Genomic DNA, 8,004 nt, shown 5'->3' on the forward strand with positions numbered 1-8,004 from the left:
GATGACTCAAGATTAATATCAAATAAAGAGAAACAAAATATGAGGTCAAGCTATGGCCAAAGGTGCTATTTTAAATATCAACATCTAAAATTTAATATGGAAATATCCTATCTTTTGTTTCTAAAGTTATTAAATGGAAATAATTCACCTTATCCCACAGGAAAACCACATAGCATTCAGATATGAAGACACGAATATATCTGAGTCCTTTTTAAGACTCAAATAAGCTGAATCATCTATAGAAGCAAGTACTGATATTGCCAAGTACTGCACTTCTTTTCATTAAAGGCTTTTTAAAATTTGCTCATGACAGGTAGCTGAAGTATATTTTAAGTTAGTGTGTTATTTTTTCTTTATACTTTGTTAGTAGAGATTTCATATCCTTTCACTCATATCAATTTTTATTTAACATGCAAAAGAATTGCACGGAAATGAGCAAACTGCATAAATTATGGTTATTTACTGAGATGGCCAAACTCCCTTAGCCAAGCACTTCCCTTTAGCATAGTTTAATTTAGTATAGTTTAATTTTGTACTGAGAAACAAAGCTGAACTTATGCTTGTGTTTTGGAATTTGCATTTACACAAGTTTAGTAAAACAGTATTATTCTATTTGTATTATATTATCACAAGCTTTCAAAAGTGTATCTCAAAAAAGTAACTATTTTTATTATTAAGAGATGTCCCAACAAGATGTCATAAAAAATGACATCTAGAAAAGACTGTGAAATAAATGTTTTAAGGAACAATTAGGCCCTTTGTCCCATTCAGTTTCTTGCTGATTAATTTTAACTACCATTAATTGAATTTATCTTCAGCATGCTGAGTAAAAAAATCTTAAAATCAAATGTTTTGTACAGAAAATATGTTTTCTATTTCTCCTGTTACAATGGTGAAATAAAGAGACATTACATCCTGAGTTTTTGCTGGTGATTATCAGTTATAGGAAAGTACATAAATGATAAAAACAAATAGTAGTAAATATTTGTTTAATCAGTCTATGTTTAAGTAAATTGTGTTGTCCAGATGTAATAAAAAGTCAATAGTTTAAAATCCTGTTTCTTCTTTCATTATTTATGTGTTCACAGAAAGTTTATTTAATCTTCCTAAACCTTGATGTTTTCACCTTGGGAAAAAAAAAAAAAAAGCTAAACTAAATTCTGGGGATAACAGAACCAGTGTTGGAGAATTAAAGAAATAATTTATTTTAGGGCCTGACATGTAACAGTTTGACTACAAATCCTTCCTTCCTTCCCACCTTTTTCTCTTTCACTCCCTCTCATCTTCCTCTCTCCCTCTCTTCCCTACTTTCTTCTTATTCTGTCCTGATTTTAATATTCAGATTTGCTAGCTAGCAGGACCATTTTACTACCTCTGTATACCTAGTCATCCACAATTATAGCCATCTTATTCTACATTATATTAGTGTGATAAGCACACATATAGATTACTTTTATCAAATATGTAACTTATTATAGTTTTGATTTTAAGTTAATTAGCTATTTAATTCAGATTGTCCATCATTTCTTAGAAGTCACTGAGTATTCGTTCCAACACTTAAATGAGATATGTAACCAATGGAATTTTTTCAACAGAATTGTGAAATTGAATTTTAGCAGTGACATGCAATAGTTTTGTGGATATTTATTGATAGAAGTTTGTAAGATCTCTTCTGTAATGTATACAGTGTGTACATTTTTTCCACCTGTCAAAGAACTCCAGGCTTTGAAATGTGAGGTTCTAATGGATCATGTGTTAAACTGCATTGGTTGCTTGATCCTTATAAAAGCATGTTTAGTCATTGCTATTTTTGGTAGTGGTTTTACCAAAAGAATCTGACAAATTTAATTGTGATAGTCAACAAATAATTGATAGATTACGTGTTATCACATAACATAGAATGAATAATTGAATGCAAAAAAATTACATGACTACTTCTACTCTATTGAAGTGTTCATATTGACAACTACCTTCTCCTTACACTATAGTTACATTTAGTTAAATGTCTTGAAAAACATTATTTGGAAAACTCAAGGTTATTGGGTGCCAGAACCTTTAATGTGCAATTCATTTTCAAAATTTATGATTCTAAGAGAGTTGCTCCAAGTCAAGATGAGGGAATCTGTTAATCAAAATTCGCAGAAAGCTACAGAAAGGACTGCTTCCAGGTAGTTTTCTTTTTTCAAAGACACACAGGCATTGTGTGAACAAGACACTTCTGTTGTTTTTGTTTTTGAGTTAAGATTTTATTGCTGAATTCTGATCAAAATAATTTATACATTCTAAACTTGCACTGAATGAAGGGAAAATCTGCACAAGATGGATTGGTTAGATGGAACTTTGTATTCTCTTTTGAGAAGTGTGTGTCCCTATACTTTTGCATATAGATCAAGAACAATACTTCAAGGCATTCTCACCAACAGCAAGCAGATCTTCAATTTAGAGTGTCTTGTCTTGCTTTTAATGTGTATTTAGAGTGTACCTTATTCTAATTGGGAAGTTGTAGTCTCACTTCTGTAAGTGGAACAGTGAAGCTGTTTATGTCTGAACTTGTTACATGTTGGTATTATTGTGTCTGTTGGGGACTGGGAAATAAGTAAGCTTAATAAATTGATTCAATTTTGAGTGTGTTTGAATTTAATGAAACTTAAATTGTACTGATTGATTCTCAACACTTTAATTACAGGTTAATTTCAGATCACTGAATTGTTTTACTTACATCAGGGCATCACAGATAGGATAGAATATGTTGTAATATTTTGGATACTGTTATTTTGGTTTTCACACTATTTAAAAGTTTTACTTCCATCTCCACCAAGGACAAAGGGACAAGAATACAGTTGTTTAGAAAATGATACATTTGTAGACCATCTGCTCTTTGCATAGAACTGCATGAGCATTTGCTTATAAAAAGGAATTATGCTCCTCTTTTTAGTGTGCAGATTAAAGACAAGTCAGGAGAGAAAATGTTAATGCAGACAATGAGAGGGCAAAAGCAATATGATTTGTTAATTACTACAGGAATGTAAAATAAAGGTGGAAAGGTACATCAGTGAAGGTTAACCTAAATCTTGAATTGTGAAACAAGCTATAACCGTGTAATTAAGCTGAACTATTTACAATTGTTCAAATGCTTTGAATTTTTTAATCTCAAATCCTTTGCTCAGAATGTTCTTCCCTGTGTCCTATTAGTTTGTTATTTATTTTGAAGATTTTTCAGAATTGCTCCATATTATCCTTCTGTAACTCTCCTCTGAACTACCCTCAGTAGAATTAAATGTTTCCTCCATTGTGCTCCATTAGTAGCTAGTACATATCTTTATCATATAACTATTCAGATACATGTATATCTCTTCAGCTTGACCTTAATCCCCTAGAAGTCAAAGCTTTGTTCCATTTTTTCTGTATCTCCATTTCCTAGTGCATGCTCCAAGATTTTATTCCTCTACTCAAACCTTACTATTGAATCTATACTGGAAGTATCTTCTCTAGACACTCTTTGGGGAACCTGTTTTTATGACTTGTAATTGCAGCCCAAGACACCTCTCATTGTACCTCTAACTTCAATCTGATCACCTCCTCTGAAGTTTGACCTATACTCAGCTTTCCACCTGACATCTCTGCTTTAGTGCCAGAAAAGGCGTCTCTAACACATTTTTCAAACTCATCTCACTCCTTCCATAAACTATGTCCCCTGTTTTGCTGCTTAAGCTCAGATTTTAGGGGTCATCCTTGATACTTCTGTATTCCTTAGTCCTCACATAAAAAATATCACCAATTCCTTATAATTATATTTCCAAAATACACCTTCTTGATCTTCAGCATCATGGCCACCACCCAGCATCTTCTAATATCTTTCTTTCCTTTTATTCACTGAATTTCAGTTGCACTGGACTCTGGTGTACTGAAGACTGTGACTTTTACCCATCTCAGTACTTAAATGTGATGATATTCTATCAGAAAAGCATGAATTTGAATTCTTGGGCATGGCTATTTCCTTCTCTTCACTCAGCTCTCATGTTGACTTACTTCTTTAAGGACAATACTGGGCTGCATATTCTATACAAGAATCTGCTACCCAGATTGTTTTCTTACAGAGCATTTGTCTCTTTCTTAGTACTTAAATTCTCATTATTTTGTATTCATGTCTGCCTTTATTATATAATATTCATTTCCCCATTCTAATTTAAAAACCACGAAGATAGTAATCATCTCACCATTATGTACCAAACATGTAGAACAAAGCCAAGCACATAAGAACACCATAAATATTTGTTTAAAAGATGAATGTATAGACTGAGAAAGAATCAAGAGAAACACCATAATCAGAAGGATAGAGGATGCTATAATGCAAGCTTCGTGGAGGCAAGCATATTTTGTTTTAATCATTATATCCCTTTGTCTAAGGATATTCTGATGTGTTATATGTATTCAATATTTGTTGAATAAATGTAAGAATTTAGAAAGTAATGCTTAAAGCAGTTTTGAATGACAACATCAATGTCAGGATATAGATTCAAGAAAAATAAAATTAAATTCTTCCACATACATCAGACACTTCAGTTTTTACAAAATTTCTGCTAACTATATTCACTGCCTTATCAATCAGTAAATAAAAGGGTTAACAGCAGTTTTTTGGGTCACTGTATAAGATAATGTAATCAAGATAATGAAGAAGCAGAAATAACTTAAAATCAAGGAACACATTAATAAACGGACTAATTATCAAAATGACTTTCATGGAGAAGAAAAAATAACAAAAAGCACTCATTTTAAATTTTGATCTGTAAGTAACAAAGGCAAAAACATGAATTTCAAAAAAATTGAGTATACTTTTAATGGTATAAAACTTCTATAAAAATTGGTTTTCTGTCACTTCATACAATAGTTATCCAACTGCAAAAGTGTACAATAACAGATTTCACATTTATTTCTTCTTAAAGTCAATGCATTAGGCTAATTTCTCCTATCACATTTCTTTTTCTTTTCACTCTCTCCAGGAGACAATGGAAAAGACTTCTAAATAACTACAGCATTTGGCCAGTTCACAATGGAGGAAATAATGAACAGCGTAAGGAGCTGAAAATCATCTATAGTTTGAGTTTTAACTTTCAGATGATAAACAACCTTCAACCTATTTTAGATTCTATTTTAGAAAGAATGAGAGGAGTAAATATGATATAACTAAATGTCCATCCAAATAAATTTCAGAAATACATGTAAATAGATTTTTAAAAAGTTAACATAAAAGCATAATTTAAATTACAACTTAAAAAAGGCTTAAATTTAATCCTAATTAAGCTGCACATATCTTTGTATGATGTTCAGTGTGAGGATCTCATTAATTAAGTGTTTTCTTTTAAGTCTTCTCAAAAAATAAGGGCATTATATTGCTTTTCATATGCTTAATGATATTTGTTTTGTAGTGTACTCTGATAGACACTAAAAAAATTCCTTTTATGGGCCCCAAGATCCCTGACATCACAAGGAAATGATTCATTTACAACTTGGGTAACAGGTGAGTTTTTTAAGCAGTGATTTGGGGCTATTGTTAATAACAAGGTACATGAAAGCTTCTTTATAAAACTAAAATTGTATAATAATAATAAATAATACCATTTAGTAAATGGTAAATGTATTATGTAAGTTGTTTCATGGAATCCCACACTGGGGACCTGGGCCTATTGTTTCCCTTTGAATAACAGATTCTTCCCTAAATCATTTGAAATCTGTTCCCTGTAAATTTTAAATAGGATAACATTATTTTGCTATAATAGAGTAGGTTAAATTTAAGCACAACCATTCTGTTTCAATTATAGTACTGTCATTGGGATTTAATTACAAAATTTGAAAGACTGAGAGCAAAAACTACCTGCGTGCTCCTGATCTGGGAAGGAAGGCCTGGCTCCTCCAGACCAGGGTTTCTGGACTTTGGCATTATTGCCATTTTGGACAGGATTGTGCTTATGTGTGTGTCTGTGGTAGGGGGGGAGTGAGGAGGGATGCTGACTTGTACATTTTATGACCTTTAGCAGCATCTTAGACAAGATTGCAATAACAATGCACTCCTAGAATGACAATCAAAAATCTTTCCAGATCTTACCAAATGTCCCAGGGAAGAATTACTCCACGTGGAGACCTACTGCTTAAAAAAATAAATAAATACATAAAAAACTCTGAGCAACACACCTAGCCACTTAAAAGCATAATCCTTCAGCCTCTCTTCCTTGGAAACCTGGTGGAATCAGTGCTGCAGCTGTCACCCATTCTCTACGAAAATCACTGCCTTTGTCTGAAGTAGTAAAGCTGAGATACTGCACTCAAGAACTCACTACCAAGCAGTGAGCAATCTCCTCTCTACAAACATCATGGACTCAACTCAGGAGCCCTTTATCCTTTACCCTCTTCCTCCACCCTCTAAGGTAGATGGAGGTAGTAACCAGATGTGCTTTATTCAATCTATGGTTTCTGCCAATAGCCACATTAGAGAAATGAAGCTGCTCTTGTTGGTTCAAAAACGGACCCCATACATAGAGTGCAAAGAGAGACTGAAGAAAGAGGCAAACCACTCCAGACTGGTATGTGGCAGGTTTAATAAGCATGGGAATTTACATATGAGGTTTGTCTTTGGTGGCTATGAGACAAATAGACTTCTGAACCTGCTCAGCAGAATCTTAAAAGTTTATTTGGAGGCCTTTACTGGATTCAGTCACATGTACTTTCCAGATGGTCTCCATCATACATTGCTCTCTCAAGGCTGTGTCCTTGAAAACAGCTCCAGCTGTGGGAAAGGTGGTCAGAAGGTACATGGAAAGGGCAGTGGAGGGGTTAAGGAGCTCTGATTGGTGGGTCCAGCTCATGAGTCAGCTGAAGTCACATCCTCTCATTGATGACCTCCAATAGCTCTTTGTTTCTTTCTTGAAGCTCAAAGATCAATCTTTACCTAAGCCTGTATTAAGGACCTGTATGTGTTAATAAGCCAGGCCTGTTGACATTTTATATCTATTTAAAAGACCATGGTGATGTGTCCTTCCATGGACTGTGATCACATGTAACCATAGGTCCACAGTTTCTGCTCTGGAGAAAATGATAAATAGGAACAGTGCAGAATCCCACCTTTAGATGAGCAGCTACCTTCAGATGTGGCTGACAGAGGACAAGGTCAATAAGCAGGCTAGTCCACTCTCATCCATCCTCTCTAAGAAAGAAGCAACCGCAGCTCAGGGTCTCTAGAATTTCTAAACAGGTGAAGAAAGCCACATTTTGGCAGGGGGCATGAATAGTGAACTTAATATCTAGATATCACTTGATATTTAATTTGTCAGGGAAAATTTATTGAAATAATTTTGTCCAATTCATGTTGGTCAGTGTTGTATCAGTTATTTTGTGTTGAATGAAAGAAACACCTGGAAACTTAACAACTTAAAAAGATAACCATTACTTCTGTCAGGTTCTCTGGGTCAAAGCAAGTCATAGACAAGCCCAGATTCACAGAACTGAGATGCAGATTCCATCTCTTGAATAGCAGGTGCTATAAAATATGTTAGTCATTTGTTTTGTAATTTTTCTTAGATGTTCTGAATTTCATTAATTTTGCAGTTAAAACAATTAAATGAGGTGTTTTTCAAAGTAAAAAAATATCCTTAATTTTGGCAAGAGCTATGAAATTTATAATATAGATTTGCACAATGTTTATAAATGATTCTATTTGAAGAGCAGGCATAGACAATTGTATTTTATAAAGTGCCAAGCCTAGGAAAAATGTACTGCTTCTAGGAAAATTGACTGCAAGCCTTTTTTCTACTTATTTCTTTTTCTTCCTTTGTTCTTTCCACTCAAATTCTTGATAATTGGATGTCTTCACGTGGTAGAACAGAAGTAGTATTTTTTTAAATAACATTGAATAAATATTTTACTATATCCTCTTACACAGTTTCCTGTAATATTAATCTATAGGTTTATTTACTTTTAGGGGAAATCATGATTCCATTAATGTGCCCAGGA

At 33.4% G+C, this 8,004-nt stretch overlaps 1 long non-coding RNA gene across 1 annotated transcript in view; it reads left to right on the forward strand.

Moving 5' to 3' along the window:
• The window catches only part of LOC135320672 (uncharacterized), a 58,251-nt gene extending 51,650 nt beyond the window's left edge, over nt 1–6,601 (forward strand). The window contains exons 3-5 of the long non-coding RNA XR_010379930.1: nt 5,001–5,071; nt 5,427–5,518; nt 6,097–6,601. This is a non-coding gene — a long non-coding RNA (uncharacterized LOC135320672). The remainder of the gene's footprint in view (nt 1–5,000; nt 5,072–5,426; nt 5,519–6,096) is intronic.
• Nucleotides 6,602–8,004: the final 1,403 nt, after the last annotated feature.

Source organism: Camelus dromedarius, unplaced genomic scaffold (assembly GCF_036321535.1).
Source record: "Camelus dromedarius isolate mCamDro1 unplaced genomic scaffold, mCamDro1.pat HAP1_SCAFFOLD_114, whole genome shotgun sequence".
Lineage (NCBI taxonomy): Eukaryota > Metazoa > Chordata > Mammalia > Artiodactyla > Camelidae > Camelus > Camelus dromedarius.